We start from the raw sequence: 22,508 nt of genomic DNA on the forward strand, positions 1-22,508 counted from the left end.
CCTCTAATAATAACTCCATGCTTTGTTTTGGATCCTGTATATTTAATCTGGTTGTTAGATTCATTTTTTTTCCAGACTTATAATAAAATTCTAGATGGCCATGCACATAAAACCTTGGATGAGAGCAGTTTCTGCAAGCTGGCACTGCAGCCTCCTTGAGAGGCCACCTGCTGTTGGAGCCCTGTTTTGACTGCCATTCTCCACTCTGCACCCTAAGGGGCCCCTAGGACAGAGACCCCCTGTCAGCAGGAAGTAGCCAAGATGAAACCGACACCCCAGATCCCTACAGTAGTAGTCTGTGGATTAAAGGTGGGGGAGAGCTGAGGCCATCCAGCTGGGCTAAGTGTCTGTGGGCCCCTCAGGGTTTAGCAAAATGTTTCGTGCATACAGGCTGTAAGCTGTGACAGAAAGCTTTGCTATGAGACCCGCTCCCACCTCTCCCCACTATGACATCCTGTTCAACCACATCTTTGAATCTTCCACCCAAAAGTGAGCAGCAGATGGGGCTGGGACCACCAGAGAGAAAACAAGCTCTTAGCACCTTCCATTCTGACTGGCACCGAAAGGTCCAGGCCTTCATATCACTGTACAAGTCCTTCTTTAGCTCTGTGCTTACAGTATGTAATCCCCCCTGGCCTAAACAATCTCCAACGTCACACTGCCTTCCTGTTAGTTCCCATTCTAGATGGGTTCAGTATGCAGCCATTGCTATTCTCAGCACAGCAGCCTTGCTTCAGGGTGAGCTTAGTACTTCCCATATGTAAACATCAGCCACCTCCAATCTTCTATTGGTCTGTTATATAACCAGGTAGAGTCTCTTGTAGAGGTTGTCCTACGAAATAGCCTCCTTCTTCTGGTTCACTCCCCAGATGGCCACAATGGCTGGAGCTGCTCCGATCTGAAGCCAGGAGCCAAGAGCCCCCTCCAGATCGCCTACATGGGTGCAGGGGCCCAAGGACTTGGGCCATCTACTACTGCTTTCCTAGGCCATAGCAGAGAGCTGGATCGGAAGTGGAGCAGCCAGGACTCAAACCGGAACTCAAACCGGTGCTCATGGGATACTAGCACTTCAGGTGGCAGCTTTATGCTCTATGACACGGCGGTGGCCCCAAGAGACTCCATCTTGAGAAAGCACCACACCCCCCACCATGAGATTCTGGTCTGAAACTATGATCTAAAACTCAGACAACAACAATTCTCATTCAACAACAGCATATGCATCCCACTTGGCAGAGCATAGAAGCTCCCTAGCATGATCACTCAAGCATAAAGCAGATAGGCTGCACCTGGATTAATGCAAAGATTGCAATTTGTCTATTGTCAAGATTGTAATTGATATTAGTTTTGCATAGGTCTTAGGTCAGCTTGACCCTAGTAACCATGTATTCCCCCCAATCCTAGCAACCATGTATTCCCCCTCGCATTTTTGTGGTTTTTCCTTTATAAACCCTGTTGCTTTGAGCTTCAGGGTTGGGAGTTCTTTAGGGCATGAGCCCACTCTCCACCATTGGCAATAAAGGACCATCAGATTGTACCAATGTGTGGGACTCCTCTGTACTGGCTCAAGCACAACAATGTATAATTGGTGTGGAAGTAATTTTTTTTTTTTTTTTTTTTGACAAGCAGAGTGGATAGTGTGAGAGAGAGAGACAGAGAGAAAGGTCTTCCTTTTGCCATTGGTTCACCCTCCAATGGCCGCTGCGGGCGGCGCATCGCGCTGATCCGAAGCCAGGAGCCAGGTGCTTCTCCTGGTCTCCCATGGGGTGCAGGGCCCAAGCACTTGGGCCATCCTCCACTGCACTCCCAGATCACAGCAGAGAGCTGGCCTGGAAGAGGGGCAACCGGGACAGAATCCGGTGCCCTGACCAGGACTAGAACCCGGTGTGCTGGCGCCGCAAGGCGGAGGATTAGCCTATTGAGCCACAGTGCTGGCCTAGTGTGGAAGTAATTTTAAACAATAATCTGACAAAATATACAATATTATTATAACTGTAGAAAAAGTATTTTTTGCATTTTGATAAAATTAAGGACACAAAATAGATGCAGCTACTGTCCTAACAAGAATGGCTTATGGGATAATTCTTGATAAAGTTGTTCAAATAATAAATATTGTTTAAAAATTTGTTTAAATAGTTAAGTAGACTCCTTGGTCAAAAGTGAGAACTGAGAAATAATGGAACTTTGGGAGAAGAGATTTAAACAATAGTTTTATAGTAGCTAGGAATCTTTAGAAGAATGTCTCGATTCATGAATAGGAAACATAAGGACACAATTGCACTGTATTATATAATGATCCTTCACTTCAAAAGTGAAGGAAATGTGGAATTTTTGTAGTGAAGTATCTTTAAAGTATAGAATTATAACGGGAACCAAAGAGCATTTGGCTGGGTTAATGAAGTTGACCCTCAAACTCCAAATTAGTTTGAGAAAGCTGTAAAACATGACATGCCATAGAATATGAGTTTTGTGTGAAATAAATGGCAACTTCCCAAAACAGGTGGTATTAACAGTAGAAGGAAAATGTTTGTGTGCATTCTTGGGGCTGGCATTTGGCCTACTGATTAAGACACCAGTTCAGATGCCCATGTACCATATCAGAGTGCCTGGGTTCAAGACCAGCTCTTCCTTCTGACTCCAGTTGCCTGCTAATGCAGACCCTGGGAGGCAGTGGTGATGGCTCAGGGACTGGGTTCCCACAAAGGAGATATGGATTGTGTTCCTGAATTCTGGCTTTGACTTCAGCCTAGCCCTGGCCATTGTAGGCACTTGGGGAGTGAGGCAGTGGATGTCTGTCTGTCTCTGTCCCCCTGTCTCTCAAATCAATACATTAAGTTAAATTAAGAAGTTTGTGCACATTCTCAATCTTGCCAAGCAAAGTCTTTCTTGTTTATCTTCCTGGGCTTCTCCCACAAATGCATTAAAGCAGTTTTGGAGTTGTCTGGACCCCACCCTGAGCGCTCTAGGCAGTGCATACACGGCAAAAGACCTCCTTCCCTTTAAACCATTTCTCTAAGTCCCAGACATCCTAATGTCCCAAGTTTTTAAATTATTCTTTACATGCTTCTCTCATTAGCCCTATTTTGATCTGGGTTTCCCCCGAAGCAGATAGGAGCATAAGTAGTCTATAGAGGAGGTGATTCCAGGAAATACTAGTCAGGCATGGGGAAGTGAGACCAGAAAGGGAAGAGCAGCAATCAAGCGTGCATCATCACACAAGCACCGCTGAGGACGACTGGTACCCGACCCCACTGGAGCTCTGAGGACCAGGGGAGAACCTATCCCAAATTTATTCCTAGAGAAGGGTAGAGAAGGTGGGGTGTTTTCCACCAACTTCCTGCCTGAAATTAGTTGAGAACAGCTTATGGGAGCATGATTTTCCATCACTGCTGACTTGCCCCGTTTGGCCCCAACATGCCCCCAATGATGAGAAAAAGCCCAGAGACAGAGGGGCTCAGTGTGGGCTATCAAGAGCCTTAATTGAAATATCAAGGTGGCACCAATAGCTACAGCACTTCTGCTACAATCTCTTTCGTCTAGGACAGGGGCTTTCCACCCAAATACAGTCTCTGCGATTCTGTTTTTCTTTTGTTTCTGTGCCGTTACCAAGAGAAGTCATCATGCTACTCACCACTTCATCTTCCTGTGCCGAAAAACTTCAATCTATGTTTCACATTCTGTCTTCCCCACGTGCTGGTTCCACATCCCGGGCTGTTGATAGAATGACTGCACTGGGGTATCTCATCATCAACCTTCAAAATTCCAAATTCCTGCTCATTGTTATACAAAATGTTTATTCTTTCTACATATATTTGTTGAACTTCAACTATGGTGCTAGGCATTGCCTAGGTAGTGGGGATATGCCAGTAAATAAAGCATATTTGTCTTCACAGATTTCAAAGTCTGAAGGCAAACAGAGGAATGCAGACACATAAACAGGTGACTCCAGAGCGAGAAGCTCTGGGAACATGGGGGTAGTCCTGGGTGCTGTGGGAGATGAGGGAGGAGTTCATGACTTGGTTGTGAGGTGTGAGGGATGCCTCTTGGAAGAAGAAAGGCCCAGAGGGAGACCTACAAGGATCAGGAGGAATTGATTATCTTTGTCAAGGTTATTTTCTCAAGATCAGCACAGAGCCCAGAATAGAGCAAGTTCTCAATTAATGTTCGTCTACTACAAGAACGAGGAAAAAACATTGAAAACAGCAACAAAAATAGAGCAGAGACTCCAAGTTTTGAAAGGAAGGTCTTTGCATTTGGGCAAATGTAAGTGGCCTTGTATGGATAAGTGAGAGATGGATCTCCTTTGTGGAGGAATACCGTGGAGAGAGGAGAGCTGGCACAGACATAGAAATGTGACTGCAAGCTGTTAGCACCCACAGTGCACCCCCACCCGCTTCTAGCTCCAGCACCATTTAGAACAGGCCACTGGTAGAAGCACTAATCTAGACCTGGGGAGCAGAGAAAGGCCCCAAGCGAATGTGAGGTTTTTTAAAGACTCATTTCACTTCTTTGAAAGGCAGAAATACATAAATTGAGAGAGACAGAGAGAGAGAGAGAGAGAGAGAGAGCGAGAGAGAGCTCTTCAACCTGCTGGGTCACTCCCCAGAAGGCTGTAACAGCCAGGCCTGGGTCAGGCCACGCCAGGAGCCGGGAGCTTCTTCTGGGTCTCCCACGCGGATGCAGGGGCCCAGGCCTTTTGGCCACCTTCTGCTGCTTTCCCAGGCCATTAGCATTAGAGTCAGCTGGAGTCCAGGCTGCTCTCCTTCCAATCCAGCGCCCATAGGCGATGCCGGCACTGAAGGCAGAGGCTTAACTCCTGCATCACAGCGCCGGCCCCGAATGTGCGTTACAAGCTGACACCCGAGAGGTGGAGTCGTTGTTCTAAAAGAGGGGTGGTGACAGCAGTGTGGAAAAGGAGGTGGGGAACGACCTAGGCAAGGGAGCAGGGGACAGGACGAAAGCCCAGACGCGGCCCGCTCCGTGTTTAGGAAGCAGTGCAGCCATCCAGAGGGGAGGACGAGAGCAAGAGGCTGAAGGATCCCTACTGGAAGTGCCGTGTGGAGGTATTTGGGCTTTACTGGAACGTAGTGTGAACTCAAAGGATTTTATGTGGAACAACAGAATTAGGTAGTAGCAAAGCGTGAGGTGATGGGAAAAGCAGGCTGGCTGGTCACTCAGACAAGACTTCTCAGTGTCAGTGTAAGACCTCAGCGTGGACTTCACAGTTGCAGTTCCAGAGTCGGACTCTCATCAGCGTAAGGACCACAGATGGTTTTCTAGTAGTAGAACCCCCCAAGAAACTGGGTTTATAGAGGGTGTGAATTTTCCAGCGACCAGTGTGTTCCCATCTCCTGTAGGGAGCCACTTGTCCCCGCCCTGGAGCAAGGTCTACACGGGAGAACATCAGAGGTCGCTTCTTAAGCTGGACTTGGAGGAGAGAGAGATTTCACTCAAGCCTGCAGCTCTCAGCTCTGACTGCACAGAATCACAGTATTGTTTTTAACAATACTGGTACCCTTCGGAGACCAGTGAAGTCAAAACCTCTGGGAGTAAGCTTTAGGTGTCTGTAAATCTCTCATGTAATTCTAATGTGCAGCCACTGATGTAGGCCCTGCCGTAACCTGATGACGGCTTCCCTGGTAAGTAGATGTCCTTGTCCCTCCAAATCCAGCATTTGCTGGGTTGGACAAGAATGGGTACACACTGGCAACTTTCTGGTCTCTGACCTCAAGAGTTCTGGTTTTTGTTCTGTTGACATATACTTTCTTTTTCATTACAAGAGATTTCAAGCATACAAGAAAAATAGTGTGACTAATGAACGTGCCCCTAAAAGACCAAGCTTTGTCAAATCCTACTATTTTGTATATGCAGATATTTTCATAAAATTACAGGTATGGATTTAGGTCTCCTGTACTGCCCTGTGCAAATGCAGTTTCCTTCTTTCTCTGCTTAGAGGTGACCTCTCTTCCTCAGGTGGAATTCACCCTTTCTATGCATGTTTTATCCTTCCACCAGAAATGGATACAGACTGGTAAGTTTTAGGTAAGTGATACCAACCTACACATATCCTGTTGCTTGCCACCTTTGCTTGATTATGTTTTTGAGAATTCCCATGCTGATACATGTAGCTTTAATTCAATCACTGTCACCAGTATACAATTCCAGAAGTTCCTATAAAAGCAACTTCCATTTGTTTCTCTTGGGTGCACTACATACCTGAAAGTGGAATGGTTGGGTCAATTGCACATACAATTTTAAAGTGAAAACTCTATCTTTAAAAGACTTTAACAGATATGGCCCAAATTACTTTCCAGAGCAGTTCCAAGTTACTCTCCCACCAGCCAGATGTGAAATTCCCTTTGAGTCACAACTTCTTCAGCACTTGGCACTGTCAGACTTTAAACTTTGGCCAGCATGTAGGCATGAAATAATACTGTTTCTAAGTTGTAATTCCTCAGTTACTGGTGAGGTTGAGCATTTTCTTATACATTTATTGGCTATGCTATCTTCCTTTTCTGGGAAGCAGTGATCATGAATTTTTTTAGCCTGAGCACAATTATTTAGCATAGAATAAGTTTTTAAAATATTCTTCAGAAGGGAATATTTCAAAAATGTGCTTGTCAATGGAAATGTAGAATCAGATACCTATTTGATCATGAATTATTACAAATTACAAAGAATTCTCAGAGGACAATATTAAAGGATCTTGGTACATAAAAGCCAAAAGTGAGAAAATGTAGGCAATTCAAAGTTTGGGAAAGAAGAGGATTGGGATGAAACAATGGACAGCATTGAAGGAAAAGCACTCCTCTGTCTTAACCAACAGCAGAGGGGAAGGGATTTCATCGTTTTTATAGACCCCATATTTTACCTACCAGAAAATTCCATTTCATAATGGTCAGACAGAGAAGGGGACTCCCAACATCACCTTCCACAAGAAAAGATGCTTCCTGGAAAGAGGATGAGGCCGCACCGACACTGAAATCTTTTGGGAACTAGAACATGTGCACAGTCATTTTGTTACTCACAGAAGTTTGTGACCTGCAATTAACCTTTGGGATCGCCTAATTACACTAGGATGAAGTGTTTGTCTGTTTTGTACAGCAATTAGAATGGTATCTGGACTACCCCATGTGTTCAAGTAAGCATTTGTTGAATGAGTCAATAAATGGGAAAACTAATTAATACTAACACATACAAATATCATTTTGTTTGCTTATGATTTTTCCAAAAACAAAACCTATTTCAGTGTTAGAACCCATGGGAGCACGGCTCTTACATGGAACAGAAGTGAACAGCAGCTCATTTGCCAGTTCCCTCGGAGTCTCAGCTTTCAAAACCCCGAGGAGTCTCTTCAACTGTTAGGAAAACAAAGATAAGCATAACACAAACCGAGTTACTGATTTCAGTGTGGGATTTCCAGGTTGATTTTTCTCAAATTAGAAATCCCTCGGGAAGGCTTGCTATGGAGAAATGGGGATCACCATGAAAGGACTCCAAAAAGTTGATGGAAAATGAAATTAGAGCTACATTTAAGACAATATAAAACATTTTGCAATTCATGCATATTCTATGATACCCATTTTCCTCCAACATTTTTTTCAAAAGTGCTTTTTTCTCAAAGAATCAGTCAGCCAGGACAGTGGGCATTGTATTCTGTACCTCTGGGGGCATCCCTGGAGAGGCAAATCCTGTCCATATCATTGTTAGCTGTCCACTTCATCAATATGATAAGAAAAACATTCAGTTCCTCCAAATTCCATAAGACTTCCCCTTCAGGGGCCAGCGTTGTGGTACAGTGGGTTCGGCTACCACTTCTGACACTAGCATCCCATGTCAGAGTGCCACTGTGTGTCCTGCTTGCTCTGTTTCCCATACAACTTCCTACTGATGCCCCCAGGAAGGCAGCGGACTATGGCCTATGTGCTTGGGCCCTTATCACCTATGGGAGACAACCAGTTGGTGTTCATGCTGCTGGCTTCAGCCTGGTCCAGACCTGGCCAATGTGGTCATTTGGTGAGTAAACCAAGATTCTCTCTCTCTCTCTCTCTCTCTCTCTCTCTCTCTTTCTCTCTCTCTTTCCCTTTCTCTCCATCACTCTGCCTTTCAAATAAATAAATATTTAAGAAAAAGACTTGGGGCCAGCACTGTGGCACAGCGGTTAAAGCTGCTGCCTGCAGTGCCGGCATCCCATATAGGCGCTGTTTTGAGTCCCGGCTGCTCCATTTCCAATCTAGTTCTCTGCTATGGCCTAGGAAAGCAGTAGAAGATGGCCCAAGTCCTTGGGCCCCTGCACATGCAGGGGAAACCCAGAAGAAGCTCCTGGCTCCTGGCTTTGGATAGGTGCAGCTCCAGCCATTGCAGCCAATTGGGGAGTGAACCAGCAGACGGAAGACCTCTCTCTCTCTCTCTCTCTCTCTCTCTCTCTCCTTCTTCTCTCTGTGTAACTCTGACTTCCAAGTAAAATAAATAAATCTTAAAAAAAATAAAAATACTTTCCCTTCAGTAATACGTTACTGCTGGCAGAAATAGTTAATAGAGTAGCAAGTACAGTAGACAGACTTATGAGAGGAGGAAAAGGGCCGGCTGCAAGTTAGTCATGGAAAGAGAAGTTAGGCTCGGAGGAAGCGGTGTGATGCATTATTCCATGCTCAGACTGGAAAGTGACTTCCCACCCAGGGGAATTGTCCTCATTTTCCAGATAGACTTTGGTCCAGGGAGGTGGGAGAAGCACGACAGCAATGCTCAGAGGAGAGAGTGATGCAATGAGAGAACAATTAAGAATGGATGCAGTGGAAGGCAGAAACAGACAGCACGATAGAGCCTGGTGGGAGGGCTGAAGCTTAGCCTCTTTGTGTGACTGCAGCTTTGTGCTGCTCTGTTCCTGGAGCAGAGACCAAAGTCTGGCCCAAATCAGGCTTCCCAGCACACGGGTCTTCCTGCCTGGTGGGGGCCCTGTTCCACAACCTTTGCAAAGAGCCACAGACTCCATCAGGACATCCTCCTGCCTGCTGTTGAGGTTCCAAGACTGCTGTCAACCAAGTAGCAATGCTTGCCAAACAAAAGATCCCTGAAGGAAACCCTCATGTCTGGACACTTGCAGCAAGTCCACATTTTACTACTTATATGCTACTTCTTCTACCAAGTGTTTTGAAGAGGTAAAATTGTTAGATATATCATGGACAAAATACTGGGGAATTATGACCTATAACTTATGATGGCTGAAGACCTCCATGATGTTACAAGATAAATGAGTACTAATAGGAATAGTGAATGTGTTTAAATAGTGGTTTATTAATATTTTCATTTAACTTTGACTCAAGAGCTCTTTCCTAAAATGTCTGAAGGAAGAATTTTGTTTCCTTTGATTTGCTATAGATTGACAGTGGAACTTGAAATGGCCAATTGCCTCTTTTTTTTTTTTTAAGATTTTTATTTCTTTGAAAGGTAGATTTACAGACAGAGAGAGGGAGAGACAGAGAGAAATCCACTGGTTCACTCCCCAAATGGTCACAATGGCCAGAGCTGAGCCAATCTGAAGCCAGGAACTTTTCGGTCTCCCATGTGGATGCAGGAGTCCAAGAACTTTGGCCATTTTCCACTGCTTTCCCGGGCTATTAGCAGAGAGCTGGATCGGAAGAGGAGCAGGCACCCATATTGGGATGCTGGCGCCACAGGTGGAGGCTAAGTATACTATGCCACAGTGCTGACCTGCTAATTTGCCTCTTAAAATGATACATTAGCTGGCAAGAAGTTACAGACTTCCTGGGAATTTTATAGTTTGGGGGATGATAGATTCTCTGACATCCCTTTCTGCTGTAACAGCTGATTTACATTTCTTTACTCCAATATTAACCAGAATTAAAAGTGAGATCGACTCTGTGCAAATGTGTTTCTGTTTACTCACTGGGGCTCCCTCTTTGTCTTGTACTATTTAACGTAGTGACTGTAAGCTACAGACCCTTTCCGAACCTTGACCTTCAGCTGTTGGCTATCATTGATCTACTTCTACTTGTCCTACTTAACGATCTGTACTCTCACATTGTTTGTGCTCATCAGTAATCTGGGAAGTTTAAAAAGGGATCTTGGGGGGCAGGGTGGGGTAGGCGTTTGGGACACTGATTGAGATGCTGCTGGGGACGCCTGTACTCCAGATCAGAACACCTGAGTTGAATTCCTGGCTCTGCTCCCAAGTCCACTCCCTGCTAGTGCACACCCTGGGAAGCAGCAGAGGACAGATCACATACTTGGGTACCTGCCACCCATGTGGGAGATGCAGACAGAGTTCCCGGCTCCTGGCTTCTGTCTGATCCAGCCTTGGCTGTTGCAGGCATTTGGTGAATGAATCAGTAGATGAGAAACCTACTTGACTGTTTGTATGTCTTTGCGTTTCATATAAATAAAAATACATTTTCAAAAAAACAACATAGAAAGGGATTTTTGGAACTATTTACAAAATAAAATAAAGGTTTTATTAGGTTTAGTTTGCTGGGATTTTTTTTTTTTATTTGACAGAGATAGACAGTGAGAGAGAGAGAGAGAGAAAGGTCTTCCTTCCGTTGGTTCACCCCTCAAATGGCCGCTACGGCCGGCGCACTGTGGCGATCCAAAGCCAGGAGCCAGGTGCTTCCTCCTGGTCTCCCACGCGGGTGCAGGGCCCAAGCACTTGGGCCATCCTCTGCTGCCCTCCCGGGCCACAGCAGAGAGCTGGACTGGAAGAGGAGCAACCGGGACTAGAACCTGGCACCTATATGAGATGCTGGCACCGCAGGCAGAGGATTAACCAAGTGAGCCAGGCGCCGGCCCCTGCTGTTATTTTTAAGTTTACAGAAATTGCTTTTATTTTAATCTTATCCTAACTCAAGTGAACATGCTGATTTGTAGCTCTTACAGATAGATTATGATTGCTTTAATAGGTTTATATAGGCCTATATACTTGTATGCATGTTATTTCTTATTTATTTGTAAGTCAGAATTACAAGGAGAGAGGGAGAGAGGGAGGGAGAGAGAGAAATCTTCAATCTGCTGGTTCACTCTTCAAATGGCCACAATGGCTGGGGCTAGGCCAGGCTGAAATCAGGAGCCAGGAGCTTCTTCCAGGTCTCCCACTTGGGTGCAGCGGCCCAAGTACTTGGACCATCTTTCGCTGCTTTCCCAGGCACATTAGCAGGGAGCTGAATCAGAAGTGGAGCATCTAGGACTTGAACCGTTGCCAATATGGGATGTCACTGCTCCAGACAGCGGCTTCACATGCTGTGCCACAGTGCTGGCCCTGTATTATTTCTGTAATGAACAAATTAAGTTTTCACAGTGTTACTTATGTATATATTAATTACCAATTTTATAGATTATTGATTTTTTAAAAACTATGTATTTATTTATTTGAAAGGCAGAATTATAGAGAGGCGGAGTCAGAGAGAGAGAGAAGCCTTCTATCGCTGGTTCACTCCCCAGATGGCTGCAACAGCTGGAGCTGTCCAATCTGAAGCCAGGAGCCAGGAGCTTCCTCTGGGTCCCTGAAATGTGTGCAGAGGCCAATAGACCTGGACCATCCTCCATTGCTTTCCCAGGCCACAGCTGAGAGCTGGATCCTGAAGTGGGGCAGCCAAGACTTGAACCAGCACCCACATACGATGCTGACACTGCAGGCGGCAGCCTTACCCACTATGCCACAGTGCCGGCCCCAGATTATTGATTTTAATGAAATTCAAACTTATTTCATTTGATTACTCTTTATTTTCGGTATTGAGAATAATTCTAATTTCTCTTAAAACACAATCTGAAATCCAATTTATTAAAATCATTTTGCTTCCCAGGAGAATATCAAATGTTCTTGGTCTTCAAAAATGCCTTTCTAGGGGTTGGTGCAGCCAGTTAGGCCACACCTGTGATGCTCCATCCCCTATGAGTGCCAGTTCAAGTCCCAGCTGCTCCACTTCCATCCAGCTGCCTGCTAATGTACCTGGGAAATGTAGGGGAAGATGGCCCAAAGTGCTTGGGCCCCTGCCATCCATGTGGGAGACCAGGATGAATTCCAGGTTCCTGGCTTTGGCCTGGCCTAGCCCTGACTGTTGTGGTCATCTGGGAGGAGTGAACCAATGGATGGAAGATCTCTCTCTCTCTCTCTCTCTCTCTCTCTCTCTGCTTCTCCCTCTCTCTCTCTCTCTAACTCTTCCTTTCAAATAAATAAAATATTTTTTAAAAATACCTTTTTAAAATCCCACTTTGACTTTCTTTATAACCTTGAATATATATCTCAATGAACTACCAATAAGCTGTAGAAATTTTCACTTTCTTTCCTCAATATTCAAATTTTCAGCAAAGAACACTTGAAAAATACTTGGCTGCTGGGTAAATTAAAGCAAGTGAATTCTTAATGCAATTTTGTGGAAAGTGTTTGGGACTTTCTTTAATGTCAGCAGTAATTTAGTTTATTCATTATTTTTAAAGTGAACCATAGGTTAGGAAGATCAACTGAAGAATTTCTCCACATTTCAGAGTAAAATAGAAATAAAGAAGAGGGGTTATGATTAAGACTTTGTCTTCCTGAAGCCAAAGACCTTTGTTTAAATTAAAATTTGGATCAACTCCAGTTAGGGAAACAAAGGGGCTATTAGGAAAGTGTGAGGAGGCTTGGAAGGAGTGGGGAAGGAAGCCCTTGCACTGCCCACGGGCCCTCGCTGCTCTGCTCAGCCCAGCCAGCAGCCACCGCAGGGGCGGAGATGGGACCCGGGGATGATCCGTCTGATGTCCTCAGGGTGACCTCATTCGGATGTTCTGCACCCCCGGGAACTCTGAGTGGGCCAGTGTGTGCTTCAGCACGCCATAAACACAGGACCTGTAGCAGACTAAATACAGTAAACGTGGTCCTCAGAACAGGTCCCAAACAGCCCGACCCCCGTCTGCCACGGCTTGGAAGGAGTGCAGACAGAAAAGGTGATGAAATGCCTGCAGGGCGTGAGGCAGCCTGGAAAGCCCCGGGCGAGGTCCCCAGGCCCACCCCGCTCCACATCACGACCAGCAACACCACCTGCTCTCAAGGCTCTGGGTTGTCAAGACGTTGACCATTTCTGGGGGAAGCTTGTTGATGACTTTAAGGGACACAAGGATTCCAGGACAACTGACCATGGAGGGCGCTGCTTTCCAACGAGCCACCCACCCTCGCTGGGATCGGGACCCTGCTGCTGCTTATCCAGATGCTGCAGAGAATATTCCTCTTTCGGTGACTCCTGAATGAACTTCTCTCACTGTGGAGAACCCAACATTCGCCATCCTTCTCCCCAGTGTGGAAAGCCCCTAAAGGGAGCGCTTCCTCTTCTGCACTTCAAGTTAACTGACCAGATTTTTTCCCAAAAAATCTCTAGGAATATTTTTTTTTCACTTAATGACTTTTACATTGTAGTCAAGATACCCATGTTTCAAGTAGCATTAGTTTAATTCATTATAAAACATTGAAATCAATTTTTAAGATATCTGACGTGAGAAAAATTGTCATGGAAAATGATTTTCTTCTCTTGGAGTGACCCATGTGCACTATGCCATGTATGTGTGTGTGTGTCCTTGGCAATACCCCCAATGAATTCCAGGCCCCAGACCCCAGAAGCACCAAAGACCACAACCCGCAGATGTGTTAGCCACATCTGTACAATGGCATCTGCTTGGTGCTGGCGTGAGAATCCATCCGCAAGCTATGATCTAAGGGTCGGCTGGATGTGAAGATAATTTTGTTGTAAGGAAGGGGAACTGCAAAGTCTAGTTGCACGTGGTTTGATATGAGTCTCTTTAACAATTCACCAGAACTTCGGAAGTTCCAAAACAGATCATAGTAATAGATAATATCTTTGGATAAATCACAAACTGCGAAGCATTTTGCTGAGGGCTTTTGGCTGGGCTTCATTCATCAGGCAAACTTACCAAGTCTTCTGGGTCCATCTGCAGCAATGACTTACTGTACACTTCTAATATTCTTTATTGCTTTTATTTTAATATTTATATTTTCTCTTGTACTCTCCCACTAATCATTTCAAAATTAAATAGACTTTTCAAAGAACCCAATTTGATTCTTGTCTGTTTTGTATTTGGTGAATTTTCACCCTATTTTTAGTATCTCCTTCCTTCTACTTTCTTTCTCTAACTTCCTGAGAATCTCCTTCTAGAACTTCCATTAGGTACATCTCACACATTTTCATAAGCAACATTCCTCTCTGGTTCAGTCTAAAATACATGCTCATATATGTTATTTGTTATGATTTGCTTCCTCTGACCCAAGATACATGATATATCTTTCTTTTCAAAATGTATTTGTTTACTTATTGATTTCTAGCTTAATGGTATTGAGGTCAGAGAACAGGTCCTGAATGATTTTGATCTTTGAAGCTTTATGAGACCTACCCATAATTTACTCACTTTTTGTGACTTTTCCCTATGAACCTGGGGAAGAAAAGAGAAGTATGCCATGTTTGTCAGGTACAGTGTTCTGCAAGGTACTCACCTCTCCTATGTGAATCACATGGTATGAGTTTTCATTTTATTTATTTATTTATTTTTATTATTTATTTTCAATTTATCCTATATGGGTGCTGGTGTGAGTTCCAGCTGCTCCACTTCCTATCCAGCTCTCTGCTATGGCCTGGGAAATCAATGGAAGATGGACCAAGTGCTTGGGCCCCTGTGTCCACATGGGAGAATCAGAAGAAGCTCCTGGCTCTGGGCTTCAGATCAGCCCAGCTCCAGCCGTTGTGGTCACTTGGGGAGTGAACCAGCGGATGAAGGACCTCTCTCTTTCTCTCTCTCTCTCTCTCTCTCTCTCTGCCTCAGCCTCCCTGTAACTCTGCCTTTCAAATAAATAAATAAATCTTTAAAAAAATTTAAAAAGTTATTTATTTTTTCTCTTTTTTTCAATTCTATTTTCCATGGAATTTTTTTAGTTAATTTTTATTTATCTGCTTTTTATTTATTTGAAAGGCAGAGAGATAGAGAAAGAGAGAGAGGGAGACAGAGGCAGGTAGACAGATGGACAGGCACACAGAGATCTTCCGTCCACCATTTCACTTCCCAAAATTCCTGCAACACCCAGGGAATGGGCCAGGCCAAAGCCAGAATCCTGGAACTCAATCCTGGTCTCCCACGTGGGTAGCAGGGAATCCAAATACTTAGGCCACTATATACACATCCCAGGGTGGACATTAGTAGGAAGCTGGAATTGGAAGCATAGCTGGGACTTGAAATCTGGCACTCTTAATATGGGATATGGGTGTCCCATATGGCGTTTTAATTGCTGTACCAAATGCTGACCCCTGAACTTTTATTGAGCTATAATTCACATCCCATGAAATTCATCCATGTAAAAGATACAATTTAATGACTTTTAGTATGCTCACAGACACGTGCAGCTGTCATCAGAGTCAGTTTCAAACACTTTCATCACCCCAAGAAGGCACCCATTCCCTTCGGTATCATCCTCCTGTTGCTTCCTTTTATCCTGCCCTCCCTGGTAAGCAATGATTACGCGATTTCTTTCCGTGCTCTGCTGTGCACTGTCACATGCATGGGACCATGTAATGTCTGGTCTTCTGTGACGGGTGTCTTTCATGTAGCAGGTTTTCAAGGCTCACCTATGTTGGAGCATGTGTCAGTCCTTCCTGCCTTTTTATGGTTGAGTAATATTCCAAGGTGTGGATGGATCCCACTTTCTGTATCACCATTCATTACTTTTTTGACATTTGGATTTTTGACACCTTTTGGCTGTTGTGAATAATGCAGCTACAAACTTTCATGTACAAGGTGTTTATTTTTTGTATATGTGTGTTCATGTGTGAACTATGTTTTCATCTCTCAGATATACATTTAGGTGTAAAATTGCTGGGTTTAACTGTTTGAAGAGCTAACACACTGTTGAAGTACCTGCAGCATTTTACATTCCCACTAGCAGTGTATGAGGGTTCCCATTCTCTCCATCCTCCCTAACAAGTTTTTGCTGACTTTTTCGTTCTAGCTATCCTAGTGAGACTTGCTTTCTGTTTCCAGTGGCTCCAAAGTCTGTAAAAAATCAAAGCCTGATTCTCCTGCACATCTAAAATGCACTACTGTTTTCTCCTTTAGCCTTGATAATTTCAGTTACTTGTTCTGACTATGTATAAAGAGATCTCTAGATAGATAGATAGATAGAGATAGGTTCGTGCACACACATCCATGTATGCACACATACAGATTGCAACACTTGGAGTTCTTTTCATTGGAATGATTTATCCAGTTAACCTAGCTCATAATATTATTAAAAGTAGAATTCTGGTTTTTTGTTATTCATATATTCTGAATAATAATATTTTTAATTATATGTATTGCAAATGTCTTAATTTATGCATATGATTTTTCTCTTTTAATAGTATCTTTTAATGAACAGAGTTCTTAGTTGTTGGGGCTAGCACTGTGGTGCACTGAGTTGAACCACCACTTGCAAGGCCAGCATCTCATATCAGAATGTAGGTTCAATCCAGCTTTCTGCTAATGCACCTGGGAAGGCAATTGAAGAAGGCATAGCCTGGCCCAGTCCTAGCTGTTTTGGCCATAGGGGAAGGAACCAGTGGTTGGAAGGTCTTTCTCTCTCTGTCTATTTCTCTCTGTATCTTTCAAATAAGTAAACAAATAAATGAATCTTTAAAAAAAAAGAGATTGAAAAGGCAAGCTGCCAAGTGGGGAAAGACGTTTACAATATGTACATCCAACAGAGTCCTCAAATCAATAGCAACATAGAGGACCAGCAGCTACAACTCCAGTGGAACAAAGTCATGGAAAAGACGCTTCAGAAGAGAAAGACATCTAAAGAGCAATTATGTGTATTTGTTTTAGAGATTTGTTTATCTATTTGAGAGGCAGGGTTACAGACAGAGAGAGGGAGAGACAGAGTTCCTCCATCCTCTGGTTCACTCCCCAGTTGGCCACAACAGCCAGAGCTAAGCCGATTTGAAGTCAGGAGCCAGGAGCCTTCCTAGGTCCCCTATGCAGGTGCAGGGACGTAAGCACTTGGGCCATCTTCTGCTGCTTTCCCAGGCCATAAACAGGGAGCTGGACCAGAAGAGGAGCAGCCAGGGCATGAACGGGCATCCGCAAGGGATGCTGGCGCCGCAAGTGGAGGCCTAACCCACTATGCCACAGTGCCAGCCCCCAATTACATGTATTTAACAGGGAATCAACAGAAAGAAAAAAGTTCTTAGATGTTGTATAGTTAAGTTCATTTGTCTTTTTCTATACCTTTTTCATTTTTCTATTGTAAGAATTGTGTGGATGCCGTATCATTTGGTATTAAGTTACAAATCGTGCCTTACGGAATCATACCACCCAAATGACAATATACTCTTCTTTCTCCAGTTTAAAAAAATGGAGGGGCCGGATACTGAGGACTCTTGGGGCTGCTAGTAGTGTTTTGTTCTTAATTTGGGTATCAGTTATTAATATGCTTAGAATACCAAAAACTGTCCAGCGCCACGGCTCAATAGGCTAATCCTCTGCCTGCGGCACCGGCACACCGGGTTCTAGTCCTGGTCGGGGCGCCAGATTCTGTCCTGGTTGCCCCTCTTCCAGGCCAGCTCTCTGCTGTGGCCAGGGAGTGCAGTGGAGGATGGCCCAAGTGCTTGGGCCCTGCATCCCATGGGAGACCAGGATAAGCACCTGGCTCCTGGCTTCGGATCAGCGCGGTGCGCTGGCTGCAGTGTGCCAGCTGCGGCGGCCATTGGAGGGTGAACCAATGCAAAAGGAAGACCTTTCTCTCTGTCTCTCTCTCTCACTGTCCACTCTGCCTGTCAAAAATAAAAAAAAAAAGCAAACAATACCAAAAACTCATTTGTCTGTACACCTATATGCATTTCTTGGTATCTATGCTGTATTTCAATAAAATATTTAAATAACAAAAAAAGGTTTAAAAAATAAGTGATGAAATAAAGAAATATTGCCTTACCTCGAGATCATAAAAATACTTACACATGTATTTTCTCCTGTATGTTTTGATATTTTGCCTTTCATACTTAAACCAGTATTGTGAATAGAATTAAAGTAAGATAGAGATCGAATTTCATGGCTCTGTTTGTGTAATTAATTGTCCCCAAAGCATTTGTTGAACAATTCCTTCTTCATTAGCGACCTTTTGTGCCATCCATGCCTTGTGTCTATTTCTACCCAGGAGGTTTTTCTCTTTTTCTCGTTAATCTATTTGTCCACCCACTTGCCAACACCGTATCATCCTAAAGAGTCTGTATAGCTTCATACCTAAAAAGGGAATATTACTAGATGTCACCTGGACTACTCCTGTTCTTTTCCTCTTCTTTTATGTATTTAGACACTGTTGGTCTCTTGTCAAATGTAGTTAAGTTTTGACTAAAATTGCACTGAATGTGTAGACCAGTTGGTAGAGTTGATATATTTTTTTACCAAGTCTCCCTTTCTGTGAATATGCTTATTTTTCCATTTATTTAAGTCAGATTCAATTTTTCTGAACAACAATTTGTAATTTCCTGCATAAATATTCTTCACATATTTTGTTATACTCATTTCTGGTAAGTATCTTATCTTTAAAATGAATCCATTTTAAAATAGCATGGTCCCATATGGGCGCCGGGTTCTAGTCCCGGTTGCTCTTCTTCCACTCCAGCTCTCTGCTGTGGCCTGGGAGGGCAGTGGATGATGGCCCAAGTGCTTGGGCTCCTGCACCCGTGTGGGAAACTGGAAGGAAGCACTTGGCTCCTGGCTTCGGATTGGCGCAGTGCCGCCCGTGGCAGCCATTTGGGGAGTGAACCAGTGGAAGGAAGACCTTTCTCTCTGTCTCTGTCCCTGTCTCTCTCTCTCTCACTGTCTAGAACTCTGCCTGTCAAATAAAAAAAATAAATAGCATGACTCTAATATGTCACCATGAAGAATATTTGTTGTGAGGGTTTTTGTAAAGACCATCATCAGGCTAATGGAATGCTTTATTATTTTTTATTTAATTAAAAATATTTTTAAAATATCTGCTAAATATATTAAATACTTTGATTATGGGCTTACCATTGAGGTTAATTTGAAAGTGTGAAACCCTTACAGCTTTCCCAGTACTACTTCCTCTGTGGAAGGAGGTGTTTCCTTCAGGCAAAAGCCGAGGACCAGGTTCTTCCAGGTTCCTCAGCTTAATTCAAGAAATTTAAGTACATCACCTTCTTTGTGAAAATCCCTACACCGAAAACTCAGTCTCATTATTGTCATAAACATTGACATTTGCTCCAGGGCAAGCTACTTTTGCAAACACATACAAATCACTTCCATTTCAGTTCCATTTGTATCTTTCTTTTCTATTGTCCTCACTGGCACCAACTCCAATGCATTCTGGATTTTGTTTAATGTAAACAACTACAAAATCCTTCCAATACATACTACTGTGGTTTGCGCATCCCCCAAAAGTTCAGTTTAAAAACTTGGTCCCCAGGGAGGCACTACGGGGAGGTGCTGGAGTCTTTGAGACATGGGGCCTGGTTGGAGATCCTGGGCCACTGGGGACATACCTTTGCCCGGCTTGGGGGGGCCCAGTCTCCCTCTCTCTGAAGTCCCGTTGGGTGATGTAAGTTCCCTCACACACACACTTCCAGCATGATGTGCTGCCATCAGCTACCCTAGCAGAGATCAAACCTCTGGGCCTGCTAGATCTTGGACTTTGAATCGTCAAATACTAGGAACTAAATAAACCTTGTCTCTTTGTAAAGTTAACTGTCATTTTAGTGACAAAAAGTTGGTTAGTACCTAAATGCACTAAGTGTAGTACATAGTGGTTAAACTGCAGAATCTCCATCCACCAATCCACTACCCTGATGGAATATATTTCTTCAAAACCATTCTATTGAGTTTCTAGCATGTTCTAGGTAATATTATTAAAGCTAAGGGACTTGGACATAGTTAAAACCAAACAGAGAGACAAAAACTTCTGTCTCTGTGGATCCTGCATTGTATAGAGAGACAGACACAAACGGTATCATCGTAAGATACGTAATGTGTTCAGTAGAGCCAAGTGCTACAACAGGAAGGAGAAGGTAGGTAAAAATGTAAGATCTTACCTAGGGACTGTCTCCCTGAGAAGACTGGAAAGAAATGAGGGCGCTGGCTCTGGGACGTTCAGGAGAACACTGTGGGCAAAGGACCTCCTTAGAGCAGGAGAAGTGTTTTCTGGAACAGAAGAGGCCACTGTGGCCGATGGGAAGAAGGCGAAATCAGCAGAAGAGGGACTCAGAGTGGTGAGGGGGACGCAGGTTACATTGGACTAATTAGGGCAGAGTCAGGGCATTCGTTTTTCCACTTGAAAGAAATAGGAAAAACTACTGGGGGGGTTGGAACAGAAAGGAGTAGGTTTGTTTTGTTTTGATAGAAGTTTAAACAAGATTGTTACAGAATACTAGACTTTCAGCACAATTACAGGACTTGGGTTTTGTGTTGATAAATGTTTATTTGTAAAAGAATATATTGAGGGGAGGAGGGGTTGAGCAGCCATTTGCGTGGTGGTTAGGACAATCACATCCCGTACCTGAACCTGCTTCCAGTTCCTGCTCCACTTTGGATCCAGCTTCTTGCTAATGAGCACCCTGCGAGGCAGCAGGGGATGACACTGGTAACTGAGTCCCTGCCACCCACATGGCAGACCAGGATGGAGGCCCAGTTTCCTGGCTTTGGCATATGCAGGCATAGGGGAGTGACACAAATGAAAGATTTCTCTCTCTCTCTCTCTCTCTCTCTCTCCCCATCAATCTTTCAAATAATAAAAAAAAGAATATATATTGGAAATCCAGGCATGACACAAGAATAATCACCAAACATTTCATGAATCTAAAATAAAAATTATAGGAATATATATTATATATATTTATTATATATTTATATATATAAAATAAAGGAAGAATAGACAAAGGACTTTAAACTGCTGCTTCTAATGCAGACATAATAAAGAAAAGATGATCAAGTTGACTGCTTAAAATTAGAAAATGTTTATAAAGCAAAACAACACCAATGATGTCAAAAGACAACCGGCAAACAAGAAGAAAATAAATGCAAGTGACCTCACAGATAAGACCAGTAATCCTGCAGATATGAACAAATGTGAAAATCTGAGGGAGGGAAAGACAAAAATACACGACAGAAAAATGACAAAAGCATGAGCACAGAATTCACAAAGAGTAAGAATGTCTATTAGACCTATGAAGACATGTCCACGTGTACTCATCAGGAAAGGAATGCGAGTCACATTACATGAGATGCAATTTCTCATTTTTAGAATAGTTAAAGCTTAAAACTGTGATGACAACACATTAGATTAGTGAGCGTTTGGGGAAACAGGTGCTCTCATATATTCCTGATAGGAACATAAATTGGCACAACTCACCGAGGGGATTTATGGCAGTATCTAACAAAACAACAGAGGTGTTTACCATGTAACCCAGCAATCTCACTGCTAGGAATTTGACCAGAACATCCTTACAACAATACAAAAATAAATATGCACAAGATTATTCCCTATAACACTGAAAACTGCCCATAGTAAGCTATGGTGTAGTCACACAGTGAAGTAACACGTATCTATACAAAAGAAATAAGAGTGTTTCTGAAGTTACATGGAGTGAATGCCAGCAAATCTGTTTAACGCAGAAAGCCAAGAACAAGAGTACCTAGAGCATGCTTTCTTTCCTGTGACGGAGTTGCAATGTTTTGAATGTCCCCTCTAAGACTGTTCAACTGTAACTGCCACAGTGATGGCGTGCGGGGAGGCTGAACCTTTAAGGGGTGATAAGGTCACGGAGACTCCGCCCTTCTGAATGGGTCAATGCTGTTGCGACAATGGGTCCCCCCTCTCGCGCTCTCCCATGACAGCACCCTCTATCACATGACCACGCAGCAAAAATGACCTCACCGGATGCTGGCACCCTGGTGTTGGAATTCCCAGCCTCACACTGAGAAATAAACGTATTTTCTTTATAAATTGCCCGGTCTGTGGTTTTCTGTTACAGTAGCAGAAAACGGATTGAGACAGTAATGAAGAAGACATAAGGCAAATACTCATTCAAGCAAAAATAAAGACAGATAAACCATAAACTACTGAAATTAAAAGTGCAAATAGGGGATGGGTGAGAAGAGAAGTGATGGGGAGAAGTGTCATTTCTCTGATCATAACTCCTCATATGTGTCTGATCTTTAGAGCTGTATTAATGATTCATCTACACAAAAAATTAGAATTGGGGAGAACTAAAATGGAAAGTAAAGAGAAGCAAATTAATGTGACTGTTTCAAATGAACTAGATGGTTGCACTGAGGTAGGGATAAGTAAATAACTTTTGAACACAGTAATGTTTTTATACTTGCAGGCTATAAACAAAATGAAACTTTAAAAATGAGTGGGTTTGATTTCCACCGTGGCATGGAGTTAGCAAGCCCAAGCTTTCTGCATATTCTAGCATTGACCAAATGAGTGAACACACTGCGGATTTGGGGTCTCACTGTTGGAGAGGGGC

General features: G+C 43.5%; 2 long non-coding RNA genes across 4 annotated transcripts in view; one reads left to right on the plus strand and one right to left on the minus strand.

Annotated features, from left to right (window-relative positions):
- LOC103350988 (uncharacterized) overlaps positions 1-22,508 on the minus strand; it is a 183,184-nt gene that overhangs the window by 18,319 nt on the left and 142,357 nt on the right. The window contains exons 3-4 of one of the 2 annotated variants that reach the window (XR_011381411.2): positions 7,277-7,355; positions 3,629-3,708 (exon numbers count right to left, since the gene is read on the minus strand). This is a non-coding gene — a long non-coding RNA (uncharacterized LOC103350988). Of the gene's footprint in view, positions 1-3,628; positions 3,709-6,079; positions 6,214-7,276; positions 7,356-22,508 lie in introns of those variants that run through there. The other variant, XR_016218872.1, reaches the window with a different exon arrangement.
- On the plus strand, positions 5,335-14,052 carry LOC127483424 (uncharacterized). 2 transcript variants are annotated; one of them, XR_016218873.1, is made up of 3 exons: positions 5,335-5,888; positions 5,971-6,039; positions 7,898-8,013. It is a non-coding gene; the product is annotated as an uncharacterized LOC127483424 (long non-coding RNA). The 2 variants fall into 2 exon arrangements; XR_016218874.1 differs by lacking the exon at positions 5,335-5,888 and adding an exon at positions 12,448-14,052 and having other exon boundaries at positions 5,953-6,028.

Source organism: Oryctolagus cuniculus, chromosome 13, assembly GCF_051225735.1.
Source record: "Oryctolagus cuniculus isolate XC-2025 breed Fujian yellow rabbit chromosome 13, ASM5122573v1, whole genome shotgun sequence".
NCBI classification, from domain to species: Eukaryota; Metazoa; Chordata; class Mammalia; order Lagomorpha; family Leporidae; genus Oryctolagus; species Oryctolagus cuniculus.